The sequence below is a fragment of the Anabrus simplex genome, chromosome 1 (genome assembly GCF_040414725.1).
Source record: "Anabrus simplex isolate iqAnaSimp1 chromosome 1, ASM4041472v1, whole genome shotgun sequence".
Classification (NCBI taxonomy): Eukaryota; Metazoa; Arthropoda; class Insecta; order Orthoptera; family Tettigoniidae; genus Anabrus; species Anabrus simplex.
The window spans coordinates 754,617,040-754,632,867 of record NC_090265.1 but is presented as its reverse complement, the minus strand read 5'-3'; the positions used below and the strand labels follow the sequence as shown (position 1 = coordinate 754,632,867).

Here is a 15,828-nt window from a genome sequence, read left to right as displayed (position 1 = left end):
AGCACCACAGATGGATGTCGGAGACCTTTGTGACAATGCAAAGAGACAAAGTACTGAAGATGATGATGATGATGATGATGATGATGATGATCCAGCAGAACCAACTTTCGGGGCAGCAGTGGAGGGACTGGATATTGTCTGCTGGTACTTCTCCTCCTCCTCCTTCAGCATTAATGAAGATCTCGTCAACAGTCTCAACCAAATTGAGAGAAAACTTCTTTCCATGAGACATCTGGGCAAGAAGCAGCAAACTACTGTACTGGACTATTTCAGAAAGTGAAGGTTAATATGCTTATTCTCATGGTTCTCATACTCTATTTTTCACAGATCTTTTTTAAAATCAAGTTAGGTCTCTGTTCCTTCAATTTAAAACTGCAAGTCAGTAATAACTATTTCTCTTTTCCTTGCTGCAGGTTGTGCTTCCAATGGTCCACTAAGGAATTTGTTACATCAAAATCTCTTTATTTGCAAATGATGTGTCTACCTCAGTGGCAAATGGTACACTAAAATACATTATTGTCAAGCACTAAATATTAAATTAACAAGAGAAGAAAATTTTCCTATAATACAATATTATACAATTTACGCTAACAATGTTTTCTATTTAACACACAGCTCATCCTTAATAAATTTATATTGTTTACAAAATTCTACTTATAATATCTCCTGTACTACTTACAAATATAGTCAACTGGTATACAGTATGTGGAATTACTTCACATGATACTATACAACTGGTATAAGATTAATATTTACATTGCACTTATTTATTTACTTTTTTTTTTTTTTACCTGTTCTGGATCCTAAGTAGCATAACGACCTGCTGCGTCTTAACCAGAGCCCCTTTTGCCACCACTTTTCAGCGTTCCTGAAGGGCCTTCACAGCTACCGTAGCGGTCCCAGGGCCCTCGAAGTCCCCACTGTACTTCACCCCTACAGGCAGTCCCCTACTTTGGCTGTCCAAACTCCTTAGACCAGGGGATGGAATTAATTAATTAATCACACACATTTTTTTTTATTTACAATAACCTGCACTGGTCGAATGCCCTCTAACACTTCATTTATTTTCTCTGTTGCTGTTTATTCTCTTCTTGAATATCTGTACAGATTTTGGAAAAGGATCAAACACTACCCCTGGTAAACTGTTCCACTCCTTCACACCCTTCCCAATGAATGAAAATTTACCCCAATCGCTTCTGCTAAAATTCCTTCTAATTTTATATTTGTGGTCAGTCCTGCCGATATAATTATTTCACAACTGAAGCCTCTCACGGATATCTCCCCATGCTTCTTCTCCTGTATAGGCTCTATATAATCCTATAAGTCTAGTTTTCTCCCTTCTCTTACTTAAAGTTTCCCACCCAAGTTCCTTTAACATTTCTGATACACTACTCATTCTCCTGAAATCCCCTGTTACAAATCTTGCTGCTTTCCTCTGCTGTTTTCTAAATATTTTCTGTTATTCTTGTGTTACTTTGAGTTTTTAGTATTAATATGTTCATTTATTATTTCTTGACATTACATTACATTACATTACATTACATTACATAGTTAAAGAAATAAATGTATTATTATTTCTTGTGATATACTGTATAGCCTATTTTCCTTGAACCCCCTTTTAAGGAAAACTTCTTTTTAAGGAAGAAATATCAAATCCCCCTGAGATGTGTTAAAAAGGGGTTCTATTGTACATACAAAAATAGTTACACTCTTCACATATTATATGAAATTATGTAATATTACTAAGAACATGTAAAAATATATCAAATGAAACACTTGTGTAACCATAACAGAACATTTTTCATCTTCACCAGTCTTACAAGTACAGCGATGGAATATGTAACTACACAAGAATCCGGGCCTTACTGACATTTTAACCCTTGCACTCAGGAGGTGCTCTCAACCATGGGCCGTACTGATGGGCCTTTGTTACACTTTTTAACCCTTGCATCCTGGAGGTGCTCTCAACAGTGGGCCCTACTGATGAGCCTATGTTACGCTTTTTAACCCTTTAATCCACACAATTCATTGTATCATCGCAAGTTAAGAGGCACTACAGGGCAGTTCTGTGCCACTTCCATCTACTCCACACAGTGTTCAGAACATAGTTGACTGTGCACGTGTTACGTAATTTGTTGAGAAATAGAGGAGGAAATTATCATAGCCGTTTGGTCTCACTATGTTTGATACAATATGAACCATGTGAACTGCAGTGCAATTTTTTATTTTCAGTTTTCCGATATGTATGTACACTGCTATGCAGTACTTAAGGACAAAAGTAACTTTCGCATGTTGTGTTACTGCCAAGTAATATAGCTCGATGAAACTTGAACCATACATAGGAAGAACTGCTGCAGTATGGTATGGTAGGCAACTGAAAGGAATATGCAATGAGACAAACAGAAATGACACTTTTATGCAGAGACAATAAATTACACCTAAGTCACTGTGACTCATGATGGTCCCCTGGACATCACAAATGAAGGGACATGGTTCTTGAAAGGTTGCGCGATCACCATGGACAGCAATGCATGCTCTGCAATGTGTTCCCATGCTGGCTATGAGATTGGTAAGGAGTTCTTGTGGTAGAGCCTTCCGTTCCTCCACCAGTGCGGTTGACAACTGCTGGATGGTTGTTGGTGCATGTGGACGTGCTGCAATATGTTTGCCCAACATGTCCCACACGTGCTCGATGGGATTTAAGTTGGGGGAGTTGACAGGCCAGTCCATTCGCGAATATCCTCTCGTTCCAAGAGCTCCACTACCTGCTGTGCTGTTCGATGCGGTCATGCACTGTCATCCATAAAAATGAAGTCGGGGCCGAATGCACCCCAGAAAAAGGTAACAATAACATTGACTGGCCCATGTAACATTATGCCTCCCCACACCATAACACTTGGACCACCAAAATTATCATAAGTTGTTTGACAATGTTCCTGGGTGCATTACGTGTTCCTACCTCTCGCAAGATGAGGGTGCGCCTAGAATCACTATTCAGACTGAATCTGCTCTCATCTGAGAATATCACACGACCCCACTCCTAGTCGGTCCAGACCTTATGCTCTTGGCACCATCAGGGGTGTCAATGGAACACAACATAATGGTTGTAGGGCAAACAGACCACCCCTCTGCAGTCGCCATGCCACTGTGGAGCGTGAGATTGGGTGCCTTGCAGTCCTGTTAAATGTGGTCGCACAGCACCCGCTGTTTGACGTGATTCTCTTCTTGCCTGTTGCACAATGTCATCTGCTGCTGTAGTTGACCGTGGTCGACCTCCTCCTCTCCTTCAGGCAGCAGTGCCTGTGCTTCGGAATGCTCTCCTGGGCTACACTCGACACACTTCGTCCTCCTTCCAGTTTCCCAATGATTCTTTCCCATGTGAAGTCATCCAGATGTCTCTGGGCTATGTTATAATGAATAACATCACCACAGCACCATAACAGCTCGCTGATTGACTCGCACTTTCTTTTCCCATTCCTTCAACTGCCTCATTTTGTGTGGCCAGACCCATTTGGCACTGTAGTTGCACTTACCACATGCCAGGTTTCTTTGCATGTGTGGGAGACCTCTGGCAGCATGTTACCTCACATTCATTCATTTCCACCAAGTAGTTGATATGTTATTTTGCTTTATCTATTTCATCCTTAAGTATTGCACAGCAGTGTATGGATCTATGTACACGCATCGCAAGAAAATTGCTGAATAGAATTTACTGAATACTGGTAGTTGCAGTGTGAAGTCGGGGAAAAATGAACTACACTCTAGGCTATAAGTTTTATCCATGCTGGGTGAAATGGTAGTTTAGGGGAAGCCTAAATTTTAATTCTCAAATATCTGTTATCAGTGGTCCTATTGAAAGGTGCTATGTAGAGAATATAATTTCCAGTCATTTGTGTCTTATGTAGCTCTACCTTACCAGCTGTGATAACAGAGATATTCATGAATTTAGACTTTTGTTGCTTAGTCCATAATTAACGCCAAACTTCACCGACATGGAAATAATGTTAAATCGTGTTAACTGGTGATGGTGGTAGTTTTTGTCGTGATTGTGTCAAGGTGAAAACCGTATGATCATCGGCTTATATCAACAAGGAGAACTGTGAAGATGACTCGCAAAATGAGGAATGAATGCTTGAAAAATGAGATAGGAGGGACTTGTGAAAGAGGACTCGCTTTACATTGAATGACCTAATATCACAAAGTTGGAGGAAAACATTGTTCTTGCTTCCTTTCTGAAAACCAGTGAAGCAGTCCGTGGCAGTGTGCACTCACATTTAATCCTGATGTAAACAGATTGGTAGAGCGTCTTGTCTTTGCACATGGACATAGACATAGTTCATTGGATGAGCAACCATTGCACTGTCTTGATTGTATGTGACCTTTAAGAAAAATGGTAAATTGTATTAATTTTTATTTTATTACTTTTAGAGAATTTGGAAGAGTGTACAAATAAAATTAAAATATGTTTATTGAATACGTACAGTACTATGGTCGTCTGACAAGAAGTCGCGGGGATGCAGGGTAAGTTGTTGCAATCTCAAGTCTCCAGGCCTGACAATAAACATCGGTTCCGTCCGTGGTGATTCTTGCGAAATGAGGTGCTGTTGTGAAGTTTGAAAGAGGTGGTTCAGTTGTGCTATAGTTACTAGTTTACTGCATAATGAACATTTATCTACTTCAAGTTAAGTCGCCGATCGCGATGAAACTTGGAAAACACATTGAGGTACACTTAAAAAAGATGTCAGCATCAATTTTGGGTGCCGACATTCATTAGGGCGTTAACTAAGGGGACTAAAAGTTGCGACATTTCAAGTTCCACACTCCAACTGATTCGCCACTGCACGTTTCCCTTCTCCCCGCGCTTGCGGGCTGCTTAGCTGTTGAACGGGACCGGCTCTATACTTTGCTTCTTTTCGTACTATAATTATTGAAATTCTTTATATAAACGTTCTGTTTCACACATAATGATAATAAATAACCTAAACTAATATACCCATATTTTATTCAAATGTTATATTTTCATTCCTGCTAATTCCGGTGAGTTGTCACATTCGTGGGTACAACTCTGAGTTAAGTACCACCGGGCGTGGTCGAATGTGGGATGGGGTACCGCGTCCTACCCACACTTAAATTATTATTTACTTCTAAAATGCCTTAAAGCTGTTGGTAGTGTCCTTTAGAGTGGACATACATATGGAATTAATTAAATTAAATCACCCACCACTAAATAAATCTCCCACCTTTAAACAGTGTTAAATACCTTTGTATTAAAAGACATTGCGTGCCCGGATAGAGTATCTCAGTGAATGTAATGAGATTCGGTACCTTGGGATATCAAAACCTGGTTACAGGTCCAGATCTTCTATGTCCCCTTCCCCCCACCCATTTTGTGTACGCTTTCAGTTGTGTCATAACGAAACAACATTGCAGACAACGACAACAACAACAATTATTAACTCCCAGTTTGAAACTACTGGTATTTTCCGTATTGCGTACTCTGGTATAAGGAATGGGCTTATAGGTAGAATGTTTTTATTTGTGCTTGTTTGTTTATGTTTTATAGCGACAGACACAACACATTTCAATTGCAGCAATGGCTGTCGAATATAAATCAATTTAATGCATAGGCAACTTTGATATGAGTATGACATGAAATGTAGTAAAGTTTGACGTAATAAGAAAAGCCTTGAAAAATAAAAAAATATGTGCATTTATATATGCAGTAGATATACAGTAATCACAGGCAGAACTTTAGTCTTACTTTACTGGTACTTTTGCGTTATAGCTGATGAAAGTCTATGTATTGAACAAGTACCGATAATAAAAGTATCACACTACAGTCTTCTGGGTATAATGGCAGTTACATATGCAAAAAGTTAAATTGCTATTGTACAAACTAGTACAACAACAGACAATTACAAGGCAACACAATAAATGACTCCTTATACATTACATCGAGCAAACTCCCCGTCAGTAACAGATAGTAAACAAAAACAATCTTTGGTCTATTTGAAACATCAAAAAATAGTGAAAAGATAACCGAAACAAAACACATTTAACAACAGGCAACATTTTTTTATTTATTTTTTTTATTTTTTGCCAATTGCTTTACATCGCACCGACACAGATAGGTCTTATAATGACGATGGGATAGGAAAGGCCTAGGAGTTGGAAGGAAGCGGCCGTGGCCTTAATTAAGGTACAACCCCAGCATTTGCCTGGTGTGAAAATGGGAAACCACAGAAAACCATCTTCAGGGCTGCCGACAGTGGCATTCGAACCCACTATCTCCCGGATGCAAGCTCACAGCCGCCCGCCTCTAACCGCACGGCCAACTCGTCCGGTCTAAACGTTTTCATAAGCATTTCAGAAAACGTAAACTGACTAATACAATGTGGAAATTGCAAAGGAGAGATATGAGGAAGGCTGAGAGGTATGAGAAGGGAAACGTGCGGTGGCGGACCAGAAGGAGGGGCGAAGGTGTGTAGCGGAGTAGGTGCAGAGGTGTGGCACAAAGCAGACAGTGTGCCGGCTAAGTATTGGCCAGCAGGTACTCATCGCTGTTCGCGCAAAACTTGAAATGTCACAACTTTTAGGCCCCTTAGTTAACACCCTAATGAATGTCGGCACCCAAAATTGATTCTGACATGATTTTTACTTGTATCTCAATGTGTTTTCCAAGTTTTCATCGCGACCGGCGACTTAACCATTGCAGGTTATAAATTTCAGTTTTGGCCGTATTGAAGATCTACTTGTGATACAAATTCTTAAAATTATAATAGGTGGTATTTAACAAAATTATAAGAATTTGTATCACAAGACTTAACCATTGCCGATGTTTCCTTGTTAGTGTAGCACCTACAAGCCCCAAACCTGCATTGGCAGTCAGTATTCATTGTAAAAGAAATGTTAAGTGCGGCCAGTATCTAGTAATTGGGAGATAAAGGGTTCAAGCCCCACTGTCGGCAGCCCTGAAGATGGTTTTCCGTGGTTTCCCATTCTCACATCAGGCAAATGCTGGGGCTGTACCTTAATTAAGGCCACGGCCATTTCCTTCCACTTCCTAGGCTTTTTCTATCCCATCGTCGCCTTAAGACCTATCTGTGTTGGTGTGACGTAAAGCATATAGCAAAAAAAGTAAAAGAAATGGAGCAAGAGCAAAACTGTGACAGTGCTCAGTAAATTAAAAGAGGTAGAGAAACCAAATGCAACGTGTGGACACAGTTTAGAACTGCATGAAAGAAATTTTTATCATCACAGCAGTTTGATTCATCATACAATGACCGTAATGGGATAGATCGGATGTGGAAGGAATTGAGCCTCTTCAGGACGACTGAGGCAGGTAAACATACTTTCGTGGAATTCTTACTTTTGTTATTACTGCAAAGGTATGTATTTCTTGTCTTCCGATAGATGTTATATGATTATCTGTAGTTCTGGTTGACATGTTCAGTCGTGATATACCAGGCAGGAAATCTCCAAGATTTAGGTATTTGACTTATTAGCATTCTAGTAGGTTAGAGTGTACTGAGGGCATTTTGGCCAGTCGTCCTAACATAAATCTTTCTACAGTACCGGTCAAAAGTTTAAGACTACTCTATAAAATGACACAAATTTTATTTTCACCACACATAACATAATTTCATTACAAGACAACTTCAGTATATATGAAAGTGCTTTTATACGGTACCTAGTAATGAGTAGGTCCTCCAGCCTGTTTGAGACACTCACGAACACAGTCTGGCATGGTGCTGACTAACTTCTGGCGTTCCTCACTCGTTATCTTGTTCCAGATCATGGAGATTTTCTGACGGAGCTCGGTCACATTTTTCGGTTGGAGGCAGAGAGTCGAAGTCCAATAATGTTTCATAAGTTTTTAGTTGGACTGAGATCCAGGCTTCGAGGTGGCAACCACGAAAGTGTTAAGCTCGATTTGTGGCATGGTGCATTGTCCTGCTGGTACCACTGATCTCTATACCTGGATGGCTGGTAGCTTGGGTAGCAGTAAGCCGAATAGAAGATGACTGGCGTCGTAAGATGGCAGCGAGCGCATGGTGCAATAGACCACGAGGAGCGCGCTTGCTTTGTTTATGCTTAGTTCAGTGACGCCAGGCCTCTTGATTGTAGTTTCACGAGTGTTCTGTGCTGTGTTATTGCAAAGTAAATAGTAGTGTATTTTACGAATTTAGGTTCGTTGCCTTGTAGTATGCTTGTGAATTACAAGATTAAATTTAAATATGTATGTGTTTATCTGCAATATGAATGAAGAAACATTCTACGGGGTATTAACATACCGCAGTATTCAGCTTATGGATGTACAAACAGAACCGATCAGCAGAAGGAGAAATCATTTCATCGGGGAGTTTTAATAATAATAATGTTATTTGCTTTACGTCCCACTAACTACTTTTTTAGGGTCTTCGGAGACGCCGAGGTGCCGGAATTTAGTCCGCAGGAGTTCTTTTACGTGTCAGTAAATCTACCGACACGAGGCTGTCGTATGTGAGCACCTTCAAATACCACCGGACTGAGCCAGGATCGAACCTGCCAAGTTGGGGTTAGAAGGCCAGCGCCTTAACCGTCTGAACCACTCAGCCCGGCTCGGGGAGTTTTATACTGTACATAAGAATCTTCCTAGGGTAGTGTTTTGAGTTTTAGGTTTATTGTATCTTATTTCGCATATTCCGGGAGCAAAATGGCAATTAATTTTTGTAGGTTTCCTTTCTCGAGACCCGAACATCTAAGATCATCGATTAGGAGTATCAGGCGGGAGAATTGGGAGCCTTCTAAAACAGCTGTTCTCTGCTCGGATCACTTAGAGGAAGACTGTTTTGATAGAAATGGACAAACTGTACACCTTAGAAGTGATGTACAGCCAACTGTTTTCAATTTTACTGAACATTAACTGCAAGTAAAGATTTGCTTTTTTTTTTTTTTTTCCTCATAATTAAACTGACGGTTTCGATGAAATAATTGATGTGACCTTATAACAATCTTAGAAAATGAAGTCTGGAGGAATTCTAGACCTTATTTACATCAGTAATAATTATGGGTTTCAGACACTGGAGTGGTGGGAGGAGGGAAAGTGTGGTGGGTGTTTGGGGCTATTCCAATATACTATTCGTGGTATTTGGGACTCTTTTAACTGGTGTTACATATTTCTGATGATGACTATTAATATCGCTTTGCTAGCTGAATTTAATTAAAGAGGTCTGTAATAGTACATTAAGCTGCAGGCAATGTGATATATTGACTAGTTTTGAATATTTTCTGGTTTTATAAATGTGTACATTTGCTTCAATGATATTTTAATTTGATAATATGCGCGTTATTTCTTGGAAACAGGAAACAGAAATTCATTATCAAGCACCGATTACGATATGTCGAATCTAGGCCTGTATAGTGAGCTACGCTTATAGGTACATCATTTTAAGAATGCATAATTTCGTGGCATACATGTATACAATTTACAGCAATGTTTCCAGAAACTGGTTTTCACTCGTATTGTGTTACCGATCGCTAATTGCATGTATTCAGCAGCTAAGTTAATATTTGCCGGCCGTTATTATACACTCATGTTTATTGCTATCCCGGAGATTTACTGACCTCGGAATGACGTGTCAGTGATCCCAATGTCCTTATGCTTTGAGTGAACATGTCTCTATATTTTTAATTATTCCAATGCGCCATTAATTGCGACTTAAAATTGACTACATTATCATTGCTTCCCCATAAGGAGAGCTCGAGGTTGGGTACGCCAACATGGCGAACCGCGCGTTCAACTTGGCGTACTTTCTCCTGCAGCGGAGACCTGCCATCAGCGATCCATGTATAGAGATCAGTGGCTGGTACACATAATAATCACCATGGAACTTTTTAGCAGAGGGCAGCATATTATCTCGGAGTGTAGAAATATACTCCGTGAAATCCATAGTCCCATCAAGAAAACGGAGAATACCGGTACTCGCAGCTGACATGCAGCCGCATATCATGATAGCACCCCTTCCTTGCACTGCTGGGGGTAAACATTCCAGTAGGAATTTTTCAGTTCATGTACAACGAACCCTGAGTTTTTGTTTGAACGATGCCAGTTTCTTCTAGTCCGTCTCGAAATCGCAGTTAGGAGAGGTTTCTTCATTGGAGGATATGAATCTTGTCCTTGTTCTTTACTGAGCTCGATAGCTGCAGTCGCTTAAGTGCGGCCAGTATCCAGTATTCGGGAGTTAGTAGGTTCGACCCCCACTGTCGGTAGCCCTGAAAATGGTTTTCTGTGGTTTCCCATTTTCACACCAGGCAAATGCTGGGGCTGTGCCTTAATTAAGGCCACGGCCAATTCCTTCCCACTCCTAGCCCTTTCCTGTCCCATCGTCGCCATAAGACCTATCTGTGTTGGTGCGACGTCTTGATACAGTTCAACGGGACACACGATGACCAGTAATGTCCGTGAACCCCTCAAAATAGCAGGAACACTAGCACAGCAATTTGCCTTAGAAATCGATCTTGGCGCGGAGTTGTTGCTCTCGGCCGTCCGCTGTGCAGCAAGTCATTCACAGCGCCTAGCTTTTGGTATTTCCTTACTGTGTTCGTAACACACGTCTTACTAATATGTAAGTCTTCTGCTAGCTCTCCGTGAGACTTGCCGCATTTAAACATGCCTACAATTTGCCACTTGACACTGTCTGACACGTTTTTCCCCCATTGCACACAGAACAAAAGTTACAAATTCCTGTCACTGTGCACTGCTGACAACAAAATAATCTCATGGCCAGATCCCACAAGCCAGAAATATGTGCTTGGATGCCATCTGTTGAGTGAAAGTGGAACTACTAGACGTGACAGCACCGCCGTCTCGATCCTCTTATACTTATGCCACTAGTTTAACACAGGAAGGCGCGACTACCAATAGTTCTCCAAATCGCCGTAAGAGTGCAGCAGTAGACGCACAATCTTCGCTGTCAGTGTGGGTGTAGCACTGTATTATTGGTGCATGAATGTGTGTGAAAACCTGAGTTATTTTGTACAATGAGTAAACGTGTCTGGTCACTTTCGTTCGTACAAGATGTATATTGAATAGAACTGTGAAATGAATTAATTATGTTATGTTTATAAATATTTCAAAAGTGATTTTAAGGTGTTGGTACTTGATTCTTTGCGTTCGTGCAAGGTATATTTTTCGTAGAACTGAAACTTCAGATTCTTTCCCCGAAATATTCAACTGTTGTATACTATTTTGCCAATCTCGGCAAGGTTGTTCGCAGCCTGAAAATATACGACTCCATGAAATACCGTCTAGAAGAGAATTGAGAGAAAAGCGGCTATCGGCTTTATCTAGGCAAGGACCTAATGAAGGAAGTAATTTGATATCCTCAGATTACTCTCGCATCTGTGCCTTTACACCTTATTTCAGAATTTGATGGAGCCTCCGCGGCTCAGGCGGAAGACGCCGGCCTCTCACCGCTGGGTTCTGTGGTTCAAATCCCGGTCACTCCATGTGAGATTTGTGCTGGACAAAGCGGAGACGGGACAGGTTTTTCTCCGGATACTCCGATTTTCCCTGTCATATTTAATTCCAAAAACACACTCGAATATCATTTCACTTCATCTGTCACTCATTAATCATTGCCCCGGAGGGGTGCGACAGGCTTCGCCAGCCGGCACAATTCCTATCCTCCCTGCTAGATGGGGGCTTCATTCATTCCATTCCTGGCCCGGTCGAATGACTGGAAAAAGGCTGCGGATTTTTTTCCAGAAGGTGATTAAAGCCGTGGAGGATAGTGGATTCCTTGTGATAAAAATTGTGACGGACAATCACAAAACGCCTTCATGTTTAGACATTTTGGACAACCTCAGATATCCAGACGATAATATTCCAATCAAACTAGAAACAGGAAATCAAATCCTAACTTGCGGGTACTAGGTTCGTGTTGTTGAAGAGAGGATGGAGTGTGACATTTGTGTCAGCAACATCTCACTGCCTAGAGCTTCGACACCTCTAAATGGAACTGATTACCGGTATGCATCAGGACAGAGGAGGAGTTTGATACCCAAAACCTAGTTTTGTTGCTCTGGTGAAGCATCTCCAGGAGTTCGTTTAAACTGATGTGCCCTATTGTCGAAGTCCTTCAAGCGTATGAGCGTAATACGAAGACTTGCGACGTCTTCCCTTTCAGAATACCGGGCGAGTTGGCCGTGCGGTTAGGAGCGCGCAGCTATGAGCTTGCATCCGGGAGATAGTGGTTTCGAACCCCACGGTCGGCAAGCCCGAAGTTGGTTTTCCGTGGTTTCCCATTTTCACACCAGGCAAATTCTGGGCTGTACCTTAATTAATGCCACGGCCGCTTCCTTCCCATTCATAGGCCTTTCCTATCCCATCATCGCCATTAGATCCACTTGTATCCGTGCGACGTAAAACAAATATTTAAAAAAAACTTTCAGAATGTGTTTTGTTACAGTGTGAGGTCAAAGAACATCAGCAAAATGTTAGTGATATCCTAGCCAAGTTCGTAAGACGTCTATTATTTCATATTGCATTGGCAAGAACACAAAAAGTACGGTACCACTCCAAGCCTTCGTCCAGGAAAATCTTCAAACTGCGACATCGTGCAGGTAATATTGCCGATATTTAATATTACTGATGTAATTTACAAGCTTCAGTGAACATATGACCATACTGCATAGTGTTTTGTAGGCTGTCGTCATTAGAATAAGTTTAGACAAGACCGACTACAATATATCGGACCGTAATATCAAAACCAAGATGGTGGACGTCGTGGGCGCAGTAGCTGCCGACTGATGAAGGTTAGGGTAGCACGCAATAACTTCATTCGACGATAAACCAACTCACGATTTTCCGAGATGTCGGAATTTAGTTCCAAAGGAGTTCTTTTACCTACCAGTAAATTTACCGACACGAGGCTGACGTATTTGAGCACCTTCAAATACTACCGGACTGAGCCGGGATGAAACCCGCCAAGTTGGGGTCAGAAGGCCAGAGCTTCAACCGCCTGAGCCACTCAGCCCGGCGTTACATTAAATTACTTGTGTTGATACCACTGAAAGAGCTACACAATATCTGGTTCAATCCGCCAGAAATTAAGAAAAGATCACGTACATATTTTGAAAACGGTGGTAGGTAATTTAACATGATAAATGTAACATCATAGGGAAAATCACTGTTGCACCGATGAAAACGCTTCGCGAACAGGTACTCATCACATATAATCAACTAGAATCACGCATATTCTGCTAGAATAGATGGACAGCCCCACAGCAAAAGAGAACAACAAGCTGATTATTTCGAAATTTCACTTAGTCAAATAACGTTTTCTCTTAGATTACACTTCGCTGGATAGATGGAAATACACTATAAAACTGTTAAAATGATATTTATAACATCATTTTGAATGTTTAAAAATAATTTAAGATGCGAAATTCCTCAATTTATTCACTCTCTTAAGAACTACGAAACATAACGTGTTGTCTTAGTTTCCAAGTGGTGGACAATTTCTAATGTTCAGCACTCGATGAAAATGAAGTACACCCGAAATGATTATGCCAGCCCAATGAACAGACCCGTTGATGTTTAGCCTTCCTTACTGGAAACTCTTAAATCATGTGTTGACATATGATATGACCATAATGGTAAACTTAGAAATGAAGCGTTCAAACACTAAAGATATAATAGGATTTTCCCCATTGAAGAACATGAGTAAAACAACTCTCTTGACTCTAAACAATGATGTCTTTAACCTACATGGACGAGCTACAATTTGGTGTAGACTGCTTGATAGCAGATATCCACAGCATGAATCGGAAGGTATTGGTACAATAAAACCCCTGAGTTACAAACAAAGCTAATCCCTGCAAATCCCCCCTGTGAGTGGGGGCGGTAGAATAACTCCCACTGAATCCCCTGCCTGTCGTAAGAGGCGACTAAAAGGGGCCCCAGGGGCTCTGAACATTGGAGCGACCACGGGGCCCATAGCTGAGTCCCGGCATTGCTTCCACTTACTTGTGCCAGGCTCCTCACTTTCATCTATCATATCCGGCCTCCCTTGGCCAACTGTTGTTCTTTTCAGACCCCGATGGTATTACGTATGGATGCCTAGGGAGTCTTTCATTTTCATGCCCTTCGTGGCCCTTGTCTTCCTTCGGCCGATACCTTCATTTTTCGAAGTGTCGGACCCCTTCCATTCTTTCTCTGTGATTAGTGTTATATAGAGGATGGTTGCCTAGTTGTATTTCCTCTTAAAACAATAATCACCACCACCACCATCCCTGCAAGTCACTATTTCTTCTATGTAACAGTGTTCAGATTGCTCCATCTGTCACACTATAAGTTTTGTCATAGCCTATACCAAGATCTAGCCAAATGTTCCCGCAGGCAAGCACAGATTCTTTCAAAATACAATTGCATCTAAATCACACGACACTTTGAAGCACATAGACACTGAAGGAACATCACCATATCAATTATCACTATCTAAATTAATTGTTTTTTCGAGGAGTACGAATAGGTCAACCGTTTAGAATTAGAAAAAATAGTCTTCCCTAATCTCAGACTTACTCTCAGATGACATACGCACACTACTGTCTTGTAGAAATATTCACGATGTATGTTCCTAATCCACTTCTCTCTTAATGTTTTATTCCTTAGAGAACTTAAGAATAGATGTACGAGAGGCATTGCCATAGTTCGATTTAAATCCGGTTCACAACACGATCAAAACTAACATATTCTCACATGACTGCGTATAATTCCAGATCCTAGTGACCAGTGACCCATATAAATACACTCACACACTTATATTCTACATAGAAACTAATACTTATCGTCAACGTACATGAAATTACTCCAACTGAATAAGAAAACAAAAACGAATAGGCTCACCATTATCGGATGGAAAGAGATCTTCCCTAACCACAAATTTTGGTTACACACAAAGCCTACGATAGTTTGGTCTTTGACTTCCAAATTTTCCCAGTGAATATTCCTTATCCATTTCTCCTGTAGAGATCTATCTTCAGGGAATTTAAAAGCTTCAGCAACGGTATAATTAGATCTACAACCACGAACGCAGCAGGAACGACCCATTTAGTGCTATGTTACAGCACGACAATATAAACACTATTATACATCAAAAATACCATCATATAAATTTCTAACAAAACACCATACTGATAAACTGTTATAGATTACTATTTTACCAAACATATACCTTATACTTCAATAACTCGATCAAAATAACACTCTTTAACAGAATGTAAACACAGATATGAACCAACTACATGTCTCAAACGCTCGCCCACGAAGTCGCCATTTTCCTCCCAATCGATAGTAACATTAAGGTCTGATATATTGTAGTCGGTCTTGGTTTAGACCATTGTGCGTCCATGTCTGCCATCTAGCGGAGAAATTTTGTCGCAGCGTAGTCGCAAAAAGGCTCGCATAGAGCAGGCAGTATAGGAGGATCGAGACGGCGGTGCGTGACAGGTTAGGCACGGGTAGGTAGCAAGCAAGCCTTACACCAAACGTGTCAAAACAAGGGAAAATCAACCATTTTAGCGCTGGCTTGAAAACGTATAAACGTGAAAGAAAAAAGTCCTGCATTTTTTTCGGAATTTGTACATTTATACCAATATGATCCCGAACTATTGCTAAGTGTACACAAGAAAATTGGTGGCAATACCTGCAACCATTTGGAATATACAATACATTATACCTCAGAAAATGGTGATTTCTTGGTTTGACCTCCCAATAGTAAAAAAATCATAACTTCTCTAATACTTGGCCCAATTGAATGCAATCATGGCGTATATATTCTATCA

At 40.8% G+C, this 15,828-nt stretch overlaps 1 protein-coding gene across 2 annotated transcripts in view; it reads left to right on the top strand.

Annotated features, from left to right (window-relative positions):
* The window catches only part of LOC136857493 (uncharacterized), a 316,431-nt gene that overhangs the window by 143,455 nt on the left and 157,148 nt on the right, over positions 1-15,828 (top strand). The gene's annotated exons all lie outside the window — the stretch shown is intronic.